Source organism: Macrosteles quadrilineatus, unplaced genomic scaffold, assembly GCF_028750875.1.
Source record: "Macrosteles quadrilineatus isolate MER2022 unplaced genomic scaffold, UCM_ALF_1.0 Scaffold_9__3_contigs__length_116548681, whole genome shotgun sequence".
Taxonomy (NCBI): domain Eukaryota; kingdom Metazoa; phylum Arthropoda; class Insecta; order Hemiptera; family Cicadellidae; genus Macrosteles; species Macrosteles quadrilineatus.
In genome coordinates, this window is record NW_026542602.1 from 91,148,918 (window position 1) to 91,161,635 (window position 12,718).

General features: G+C 29.0%; 1 protein-coding gene across 7 annotated transcripts in view; it reads left to right on the plus strand.

Moving 5' to 3' along the window:
- LOC129003884 (collagen alpha-1(XVIII) chain-like) overlaps nt 1–12,718 on the plus strand; it is a 427,462-nt gene that overhangs the window by 392,646 nt on the left and 22,098 nt on the right. The window lies entirely within an intron of this gene.

Sequence of the window (12,718 nt, forward strand, 5' to 3'; positions counted from 1 at the left end):
TACTGGATTAACCATATGAATAATAAACTACTTTAACATGTTGTGTTATAAATTTAACCTACTTGCATCTGAAATATTATTAACTCGATGAAATATTATTATGTATGTTTATTTTAAATTGACAATTTGAAACTAAAGTTATGCTACTAATTAATAATAACCTGATGGTTTAACCGATTTTAATATTCGTGGATTGTATTTATTACCATTATTGTTTCTCATTATTGTATACAGTATTTAAATGTTGTATTTTTTATTTATGATTAATTATAAACTGTATTTTGATTTTTTTTTTGTAATGGCCTAACAATAGAAATTAACACTCTTAATATTCAAAAACATATGTTAATGTAATTATTTAATTTATTTACCAATTTAAATATAACATCTCTTTTACCATAAACAAGTTATGGAAATTCTTGAAACAATTTTACTTACCATACAGAGTAGATAAATAATAACAAACAAGAAAAATAGTTTATTGCTTTGATTTGGCAATTTTATTTTATTTAAAAGCTTTTTATTAAGTAAACGCAACATAAAATATGTTAATAACTGTTTGTGTAACCATACACAATTAAGTGTACTAGCTAAGCACAACAACAACAATTATAAATACCATACTTTACAATACATACAGTAACAAACATTAATCATTTGAGTAATTGCTTTAGGCCAACTGTAATTCCCAACCGGAGATGACAACATCATTACAGATATCTAACGTTGATAGCAGTGATATATTGTTGTAATTTACAGCAACGTTCAGAACTTAGTTGTTAATATCAGGTTGAAATAGTATTGTAAGAGATTATACTTTTACAATATGTGTTTATATGCACTTTTGTGGATTTATGTGTACGTTGTACAATAAATATAAAACTTATGTACAATTATATTTGAATGTTTGTGAACCTCTTCGAATAAACCTTTGGTTGTTAGACCTGAATTTCATCAAAATCCGACGTTTTTGCTCGTTTTATCATTCTTAAAGACGCACAAATATAGGTAATATTATAATTAGGACAAATGGTGTTTTTAACCTCTGGGGACATGAAAACGAAAAAGTGAATCGCTCTCGGGTCCAGGTCTCACCATTAGGCATATGGTAATAACTCATTCTCTATAGGGCATTCGCTAAAAAATTAAACGAAACATTTTTTTTACCCTGAAAGTTATATTACCTTTAATAATTGATGTAGGCCTGATTTTTTCTTCTAATTTTAAATTTAAATATTCTTCTAATACCTTAAATGGCATCTTACACACTACTTTTTCCACAATACGTTTTCGCTAAAGAGTTGTAGCACTTCATCAGTTAACCGACAGCAAATACAATTACAATGCAATTAGCTAATAACAACCTCAGAACCAGCCATAGTGCAATGCCTTGTTCTCAGTTAGTTAATATTGTACATATATTAATAAGGCTTAGTTTTAATAATGTTAAACCGTAATATTTACTATGATCACAAAACAGAAGTTGTTTATGGAAATATCTGATAATCTCATGAACATCATTATACCCCCTCTACATAAATATTTGTAGCATATTTATTACTTAAATGTTTTTTACGTAAATATTACGATTATAAACGAACATTTTATAATTTTCCACTAATGTTATTCATTGTAACAGTCAGTATTTTCGCAGAAGCTAAATACATTAGAGAACAACGCTTTCACCAAGTACCGATCATGTTCTGTGATTAGGTTTCTGTGGAAAGTGAGTTATCTTCTAACTAGATCCATTGTCATTTTGACCGTGTAAATAGTCTACAAGCATGCTACCAACCCCCCGCAGCGGAATAATATGATTAAGCTGCAATTATTACACTAAAAATATGACTTAATGTTATAAAAGCGTAATTTACAATGGATATAAATGGATAGCAAGACATTGTGAGAAAAGCGAAAAAAAACAACACCTGTATATGATATTTAGTGTATTTTTTACCAAGCGTAATAAATGAGTTATGACACTTTGGTGTAGCTAATTTGTTTCGACCTAATTTGCAAAAGGTTACAGCTTGAATCGCAAAATGTATCATTTAACAAGTACACTGATCATGTGATACACACAATCTTGCACCGATACATTATGTACGATCTGTCTTGCCTTTGTGGTCTTTTGGGTTACGCTCTCATTCTGTTCGTATGAATCCTACCCTTAGCATAGTATTGCTGTCTAGAGACAAATTAAAAACTATTGATTTTAATTATTTATTCCATTTGTGCTCTTTCAAGTCAAACGTTGGTAAAATAAATATAGCCTAAGGTAATCTGCAATCGTAGTTTTCGGAAAGTTTCAAATGCCGGTTATTTACAGCTCATCATTATAACAATTCATAGAAAAATGTATAACCAATTTATTTCCGACGACAATAGGGGAAAAAAGCACAAACTAAATACACGGTTAATTAGAGCTCGATACCTTTCGTTATATTTATTCGTAGAGACATTCTCTTACGCAGATTCAAAGAAAATGGTATAATTTCGTAGGCCTCTGAGAGATTCAGGAGGGTGACGTCACAGTATTGGGTGACTGGCTGTTCTTAGTTCCGATCCTCATCTTATTCGTAAAACAGTTATTTTTAATTTTGTCTTTAAACTTCTAAAACATTTTTACATAGTTTCCTTCTCATTAGCAATCGTATTTTGCAAATAAATAATTTCCCCTATAATTAATTTTCTATAATTCTATAAAATAGTTCATTTTTATTTGAACTCGATTTTGTGGCATATATTATTCCGTAGATACGTTTTTCGACAACATTATGCTATCTTAATCTCTAAGAAAACGAAGTACTGATAATTTCATTAAGTGACTCAAAAATTTAATTACTTCTTGTTTACATAAAATCATGTTTTTCTTTTAAATAATCTTTTTACAATTTCTATGAATACGTCTACGAGTGCAGCAATCGATTTTCGATGTGATAAATGTATGAGGTTATTGCCCTTTTCATAATTACTTTTTGCCTCAGAGAAGATACAATGCAGTAAATTGCAGCGATATATCACAGACTATCAACATTTGTTATCAGAGTCGCTACAACTGAGGATAGTTAATTGTTACCAGGTAATTGAGGTTGTACTAACTACCTCCCATAATCAACCATAGATTTTCATACGCTAATACAATTTTTTTAAAGCCCCACATTTAACTTTTTTATTCTATAGCATTTAATCATTTAAACTAAATTTCCATTTCAGCTATGGATTTTCATAAATGCTACTGTTTACATAATACAATATACAATTCAACAATGGAAAACACGTTTCTTAGTGAAACTATTCCTTGTAATAAGTTATTCATATGATGATAATAGTGACAACAAAATACGTAATCGTTTAAAAACCACAAGCGTTGTACAAGTTAATATTAAGTGGCTTTATAATTAAATTCTTTATATTATTATATTCTTTTTTTATATTCTTTATGGATAAGAGCCATACTATTAATTCAAATTATTGTAATGATTCTGAAGATATCATAGTTTTTTGGTAGTAAAAGATTGGTGTAGGAATTTGCAATTACTCCTGATATCTGCCTTAAAAAATAATTATCATACTGCAGTTTTAAGATAAGATAACCGTTTATTCACATAGGAATACTATGTTTAATTTTTATTTTCAGATATAATACACATTTGACTCTAGTCCTGTAATTTTCAAAAAGGTGGCTAGGATGAAAATTGTGTCTGATTATCTGAGTTAATATTACCTAAGCCCTTATACTTAGGCCCTTTGAAGTATAAGTCAGACACAATATACTAGTTCTATCTTATTTTGCAAAAACTCATACTTTTGAATAAGTTATTGATTCAGCTATAAAAAATTACTAACAATCTTATATACATTTTCTATTAAATATAGCCTATAAAATATAAGAAACCTTTTTGTAAATGTATTATTTATGTTTCCTACTTTATAACACAGCAAGTTAAACATGTCAAAACGTTAAAAGCTAATATAATAAAGACTAAACTAAATTTCAATCGTGTTCACATAAGACAACATACAAAATAATTATGTACGGAGAATGAACACCTTTTGTGTAAGAGCATTGCTAATACAACTTAATCACCCTGTATGTTCTAGCGCTAGCTTAATAGCTTTGTCAAAGTACGAAACCATCAAAGGGCAAAACACTCAGTCTGCACACGCGTTTAATCCACCTTTATAACAATGTAACGTTTTAATTAAATGGAACATTTCCAGTTAAATGAAGTATTTGTAAGTTTTTAACGTGTTACCGCCTTTTATTTGGTCCATAAAAGAGGATGTTTCAGTACTTAAGAATTAGTTGTACAAAATGTCAATAATTTAACTAATGTCTCTATAGCTGATACAAATGCCTTTTACATTTACTTACATGTATTACACTAAGCAGCCTATAATGGTTCAGTTACTAATTATTAGTTATTAATTAGTGTGTAATAGAAAAGAGGTAAGTTTCTTACAAAGATTAAACTGAAGAACAAAGTTGTCACTTATAATGATCAGTCTTAATATGACTTACAATATGTTGACTGATAGGTTGACAATGCTTAGTGAATAATTTTAGCCCAACTCCCTTATATATCGAAATATAAAATAATTTCACGAGAACATTAAAGATAAGGTTTTATAATAGAACTACTATATATAACTCAGGCATACCACATAAAAATATGATAGGGGTTTTTTGTATTCACTTGTATTTGTAATTTGTTTATAGCTGTAATGTTTTAGTTCCATATTAATATATTATATGCCCAAATCGTAACTACAATTCAAATTTTATTTTGCATTGCACTGTGCTCTTCCTCTACTGGCTGTTTAGTTATATATTACTAAAAAAAAATCACATGATCAGTGTACTTGTTAAATGATACATTTTGCGATTCAAGCTGTAACCTTTTGCAAATTAGGTCGAAACAAATTAGCTACACCAAAGTGTCATAACTCATTTATTACGCTTGGTAAAAAATACACTAAATATCATATACAGGTGTTGTTTTTTTTCGCCTAAAACTCACCAATAAGAAACAACTACAAAATGAATAAGGACTCTATTAGCGATAATGTAAAATAATTATAAATATCCATGACTTAATCACGGTTATTGAATTAGAATACCCACATTTGTACCAAAGAGCATAAACTTTTATCTTAAAACAATTTTTCAAATAATGTAATAGAACAACAACCCCAATGCCTATTACAGACATTAATAATTTAGTATATTAGTGTTTTTTTTTTATTATATGTAAAGGTATTTCAGTCAATTACATGTGTTTGTGCACTTATGAGTGAAGTTCTACAAATATAATCATCAGGCTGTGTGACTAAAGTGGTTGTACAGAATGTTTGGGATAGTTTGTGTCAAACGTTCAAAAGCCTTAGCCTAGAAATAACTGACAAAACATAGTGGGAAATGTAGAGCCAACTTCCATTGTCAAAAATGACTAAATTACATCTGGAAATTTTTTATATGATATTTACCAGATTATTCTAAATAAAATTTAAAATTACTTAATTTAACATTAGATAACCTTTTGGAAACAATAATTGTATTTTCAAATCTTTCCTTACCTAAAAATACCGCCCAATTACAAAAAAAGTGTTTAATTCAAAAGTAATTAAAATATTATATTATATATGTATACTGTATACTAGTAGTGTTGTTTTCGATGTACTTAAGGTGTAACGAAAAAAATTATAAAATGCATAAACATTGCCAATTCTCCACCCTTAACCCAACCACTCCCCCACAATCCTAGGCTTAAAATAGTGTAACTTCTACTATACAATACGGGGTTTATAACGAAAAGTTTTGAGCCAAAAGTTAGCTTTCACTTTGGATGTTCAGGTTAAGCAGCTTTTTGCTAATGACACCCTACGAATATGGCAACAATAATGCGAAACACAATTTAAGTTTTCACTTTTATAAATTTGTTTGCACCTGCTGTGATAAACACTAAGGTTTAGGGTTACCACCCTAAAGTATCTTCAGGGTCAATGTTTAGGGTTTAGCACCTATACCTGTGCTAAAAGTGTGCCAAACCATACAGACCGCGTTGTAGAGTGATGAAATACAGTTGCTTAACATCGTGTCATATATATTCTGCCCCAAGTCTTCCTTCAGGGTTCAATGTCGTTACTTTCTCATCAACTTTGTTCCTGACAATGACTTTCCCCTTCATACCCTAGGGTTCTTTGGCAAACTCTTACACCTTGGATGTAAATGGGATTGTTTTAATATAACATACACTTTTATACCAATTAAAAAATCGGTATGATATAATTGTTTTTCGATTTAATAGTTCTTTTAATTTAACACTCTATATGCATATGATTAAGTGGATCGACTCCATAAAGTTTTCTAAAAAGTTTCATAAGAAATAAGTTCCAAAAAATTAGTTTCGGAAACATTTAAGAACTTAATTACGAATATTCACAACTAGTATAAGAAAAATACCAATAAGGGGCTTTCAGTCATAAATTGATTCTGGTAAATTGATTAAAGTTGCATAGTATTAGATTATATCTACATTAATGCAATGCACATGTACAATGTACATTTAAAGTCTGCCTGGCCCAACTTGTTCATGTATCTTAGTCATTTACCTGATATGTATTTAAAATAACCAGTACCAACTAATAATTTACTGTTAAGTTAAAATTGTGGGTACAACTAAATTAAAGTTTTTTTTACTCATAGTCAACAGAAACACTCGTTGAGTGTTTATTAAGCAGTAGATTAGTGATTCCGGAAATATTAAAGCAAATATTTTAAGGGCCTATTAGAAGTTTACCTGTTTACTTGTTGACTGTGTTATCAACTCAGTACATCATGATACTCTGAGTTTTTTTTTTGCAGAAATTTTCATAGTGTTGTAAATATCTGTTCTGAGTTATTACCCTGACTCTGCTACGTTGCCACAACAATTACAAAAGTATTTGTCTAAGATGTTAAATTATTCAACTGCACTATCTAAGGCTTCGGTTTTGCTTTTCGTAATATTGAACGTTAATAAAATGTAAAGAAGTAGAATAATTAATAATTAATATTGTAGTGGAAATAAAATATAAGTTTATACTTTGTGATGATTTGTGTTGAGATTAAAATATTAATTCATCATTAACTTAAGTTTCATAGGGGCGTACTGATTAACTTCAGTGGTAAATTAGTTTCAAGACTAATTAGCCTGATTGCACTAGCGTAAAATAAGCATTAAGGCAATCCTTGGTTATTAAGACGGGGGATAAAAGTATGCTAATCACTGTCTATCGTTTTAAAGATATGAGCATAATCTATTGATTTTAATATTTAGTATATATAATCAATCCATAACCCATATTGGATGGTAATAAAACCAGTTTTTGGACAGTTCACTTAAATTTTATCTTCCGTTAAATTATAAAATGTCAATCTTTAACTTAATTGGATCTTTTAGGTCCATCCTACAATGAATGCAATTACATGAATTTGAGGATTTCTTTTCCAAAACTAAAAGATAGCTTTATACGTTGCATAAAATGTACAAAGACATAATACCTTGAATGAAAGATTTTAATTTTGTTGAGAAACAAATGTATTAAACATCGTGTTTGAGCTCCCTCCTACATAAATATTTTACTCTAGGCTAGATAAACAAAACCGACTACACGTGGCCGATAATTTAAACGTGCAGCACCCCTCGGCTATCGCTGTCAGGTATTTAACTGATAGCAATATTATGAATTGTAGAATATAAAATCGTATTGTGAGAAAGCTGTTCTATAATATAGATTATAAACTGACTTTAGGGTATAAAAACTACGCGTGTATTAAAATATGTAAACACAGCAGAATAGATTATTCAATTCACTTTTAGCAAAGTTTATGAATATGGTTTTGGTTGTATCATGTACATATTTGTTAAGCTGAATTAAAAATTGTCAATCCCACTTCAAGAGGTTTCTCAAATCAACACAATCACTGATCATTCTTGCACTAAAGTGTTAAACAAGTCACAGTATTAAGCTTGGTCTTCCATAAACATGCGCGTTATGATCATGTATTTAGTCAAACCTGTAGTAAAAAAAAGGTTTAGTTTTTGTTTCTGAAATTTGAAATATAGTTTTTTTGGTTAAAAGAGGGCTCTTATCCTATATAATATTAGGCAAGCATGTTTCTTGAAAACCTTTTTTCTCAGCTCGTGTGCGTTGCAGGGGAAATCTACTCATACTGTTTGAAAGATAATTTACCTTAGAAGTACAGAATCCCTTTATAAATTAAAATAGGCTTGACGCACAAACAAATGAATTAAGTATTAAAAAAATAATATAGACCTTATGGGTAGCCATGCTGTTAAAACAAATTACAACAAAATTACAAATTAAATAAAAAATAGAAGAAATTCCAATGACATGTTTTATTTACAGCGTTGGGTGAAAATAGAGAAGTCTTACATTACATATTTTTGGTTTTCGACCATTGGACGACCTCTAGTCACTTTTAAGGTACTTAACTTTACCTTATTACAATACAATCTTTTCTCAAAAAAAGGACTAAGCATTATTGTTTCTCTCGAAAACGTATATCAACACGCTAAGGATACAGATACTGCAAAAATGTATTGATAGAAACATTGGGTCACAGAGAGATCAAAGAGCAGAAGGCATCAAGCTTCTTGCATTATGTATTGTTATATATATGTTGAAAGAATTGGTATCTTTTGATCACATTTTGTTCTAAATGGTTATCCTTCTCGTCTCTCTATGGTTCTTATAGGCTGTGCAACGGGTTTACTTATAAAATATATTTTCAGTATATAATTTCTTTTACTAAATAAATATTTTGGGTATGGTGTTGAGCTATGCATGCAACTCTTCTATGGTGTAGTATTTTTAGTACATGAACCTCTGTAATTTAGTTTATCAAGTAGCATTTGTATAGTTAAAAGATGTTACAAATACCTTACACTAAGTATTATGTCTGCAAAGTATATAAGAGAGTTTCCGTTCACCTTATTGTATTTTCAATTAAATCTATTTAAATAACATTATAGGTGTGACAAGTACCTAGGTTTGACGCTACTGGGAGAGCAATGAAGTGTTTTTTTTTAGTAAAATATGAATACGTAGATTAGTATCAAATAAAACATTTTGCCGAGTTTTATTAAAATATTTCCATGAACAAGCAAACTAACACAATCATTTGCTTTTAAGCTATTTAAAACCTTTAAAGAGACATTGGTAAATTTTATGTTTTAAAGGTCAAAAGTTAGAAAAAACTGTTTTTTCTACAATTGTAAATTACATTGTTTAACTTCAACCACATATGGTTTCGTCTTAAGTGGATCTGCCACCGTTAAAATTGTTGTATATTTTGCTAGCCCTATATACTCTTCCATGTTAATATAGTACAATGTAAACACCATAGTGTACCATTTGGCCATAGTCATAAATATGTATATTGGGGTGGATATATGCACACCAGATCGCTCTGATATGTAACGTTGAAAATTCAACCTCATTGTATCATAAATATTATTCTAAAGAAAATTATTTTTACGTTTTCTTAAATTCAAGTATATGATTTTAAGCATTCATTAGTGATGTGATGATGATATTGTTTTGTATTGGCCTGATAATAAAATTGGTTTGTTTAAGGTCCTAACTGTGCAATGTTGTCTTAAGATATAAGTACGACACTGTTTTAAGCTACTGTATATCGAAAGTGATAAGTTAATTTATATATAAAATAATTAATACTACATTAGAATAATTTAAAAACAATTATAATAATCCACATAAACTTCAATAATTTTCAGACACATGTTTTATCGCTTTCTTAAGTATTTAATTATAAAGTTAGGTTTTTGTAAATATAGAAGATATATGTTTATTTGCTAAATTGAATAACAAACATTAATCGTACAAGCTATTAATTACCTTAGGCCAACTGTAATTCCCAACCGGAGATGACAACATCATTACAGATATCTAACGTTGATAGCAGTGATATATTGTTGTAATTTACAGCGTTCAGAACTTAGTAAATGGTTGGTTGTTCAGATATCGTAAGTGATTTGGTTTAAAGATAGTTTTTCCTGATAACTAAAGAATTTGTTGGTATTTATATTGTCATACAATCCAAAGACTTCCTATTTACAGTGTAATACAAAAATACCTTTGCTGTAGAAAACCTGCAGACTAAGGGAATTTCCATTTTCCAATTTGGACCTTTACTCACGTACCTCCTTAAAATGTCTTATTTATTTCCTATTTAAATGACACTAGTATAATGATTACTTATGTTTGCGCTGATATAAGGAGGTAATAAATGTGTTTGTGAAAATTTGAAATTTAGTATAAAATACATACATTATCCAAATTTTACCCAAATAAATCGTATACAATAATTAAAATTCTACAGCATACGTATTGTCAATAATAACAACATAAGAATTATAATTATAGGTTTTGGGAATTTCAGAAATTTTTCCTTACTATTTAGTGCATAGCAACGCTTCAATGTACTAAAGTATTTGTATTTTAAGCTATACAAAATATATGTTTGTGAGTATGTTACATAAGTCCTGGGGGAATTTAACGTTTTCGCCAAAAATACATAATCTTTGCGGGTTTTCTTTGAAATACGCTCAGACAAGTTACATTTGCAATAAAACATTTTTTCGTAAATTTGGTTCTGGTAATTTATTAATTTATTTAACAGCAAATAAAGTTAGAATGCACTCTGATAATTACAGCCTATTTTGTTCGTAGAAAAACATATAAATTTATGCTGAGCTTAAGTCAAATAATTTTCAACCTTATTAATAATTTAGTTAACACAGTTATTGGTCATTATTTGGTACATTGGCCATTGATTCTGTTCAAACTATATTAATTGGTGTCGATAGTAACATGTTTTTTCGTTTAGAACATGTCAACCTTATATTCATATTAACAATGAATTAATATTTTTGACCATTGGCTTTGATTTAAACTAAAACACAATAAAATAATAAAAATAAACTAAATAAACATAACACCGAGATTTTAATCAAGCATTATTAAGAAAGAAAAATTTGTCTTTAAATGCACATTAATATTTTCTTTCGATTTTTAATATCCTTCTATTAAATGGTAAGATGTACAATTACGCCAAAACGTATTGTCTTTCAACCGCTAATCCACCTTAATTCTATTTCTTCGTGAACCATACTAACAAAATGTTAATTATTGTCTGATATTTTTATGTTTTACCTACACCGGCGTCAAAGCTACACATGCAATGTGTTTAATGTCTTCAATACATAACCTAGCTATGTAGGAACACACAATGGGAAACTTTATGTCAGCTGTTAACAATGCTTTATTAGGCAGGGAACAATGTTCAAGGAAAACTCGAACTCACAATTGCTTTAGTTTACATTGTTTGTTATGAATGGTTACGTTGTAGGCTAACTACGGGCCTATCGTACGTAAGCCAATACAAGGGTACATTAATGTAGATACTGAGAAAAATTATTTTTGATAATTAGTATTCGAAACTATGGCAAATAAAATAAGTCATATTTTGTAATATTTTTTGTTTGCAAATCTATATCTATAATATGTGTTTTAGAAGCAGTTTATAGTGAACTCATTTGAAATATGAAATACGAGGTATTCATACCTAAACCAACACAGTGCATTAGGAAATATATATATTAATAAACCAATCAAACATTACTTTTAGTGCAGATTTTTAGGGTAAAAGATTTCATGAACAAAATTGTTTATGTAAATATAAAATAAAATTTTATATAATATCCTAGAGTTAAAAATTCAGATTATACGGGTTTCCCTCCTAACTTGTTAAAACTACTCAACGCACTAAAACGTTTAAAACAGAGAGTTTGTAAAAATATGTTTTCGAAAGTCTGATTTTAATTTAAAATAGAATAACAACATAATATTTCTTTTTGCGAATAAAGATCAAATAACTCCCATTCAGCAGAGAAAGCGAAGTTTAAAAAATAAAGTATCGCCTTAAGGCAAAGGGCAAAATGAGAACACACATTCTGAATTATGCATCAGCTGGTGAAATGATGTTGGTACAGCCATCACTTGAGGCTCTAGAATTGAGAGGGGTTTTAGGAAAGACAACCGCTGCTGAAATTCTTCAATTATTATTCATTTCTAAGAAATAAATGTATGTAAAAATAGTATAAAATGCTATACTACACCCAGCTTTCAACATTATATATACGATAATGTACAAGAAAATAAGAAGAATATCTAACTATCTTGGCTCGGAAGGAGTGCTAAATTATATGATTGGCAAAACTTATAAATGTATAGATAATAGATCCACATTTTAGTTTTAAGATAATAGTATTTTGCTATGTTAACGTCCATTATCCTTTTATCATTCAGGACTAAGAGTAAAATATGCTGAGAAAATCTAAGTTGAACACAACGAATAGTAATTCACTTCTTAAAATCATTTCTCACGTGTTAATAGGTAGATGTAATTTAAAAACACAAATTGTGCCAAGAACATATACATTTCAACATCTACTTTGATGAAACAGATTTTTTGTTGGAAATCTATCTTTTCAATTTATTAACTTTTTTAATTTCTTTATGGTACAAACAATATACCATCTCCGCCGACGATGTCCAACATGGCTACTATGCCAATCTGCCTTGGAATGTCTAAACATATTATTAGTGTAAGTTGGCATTACTTAAA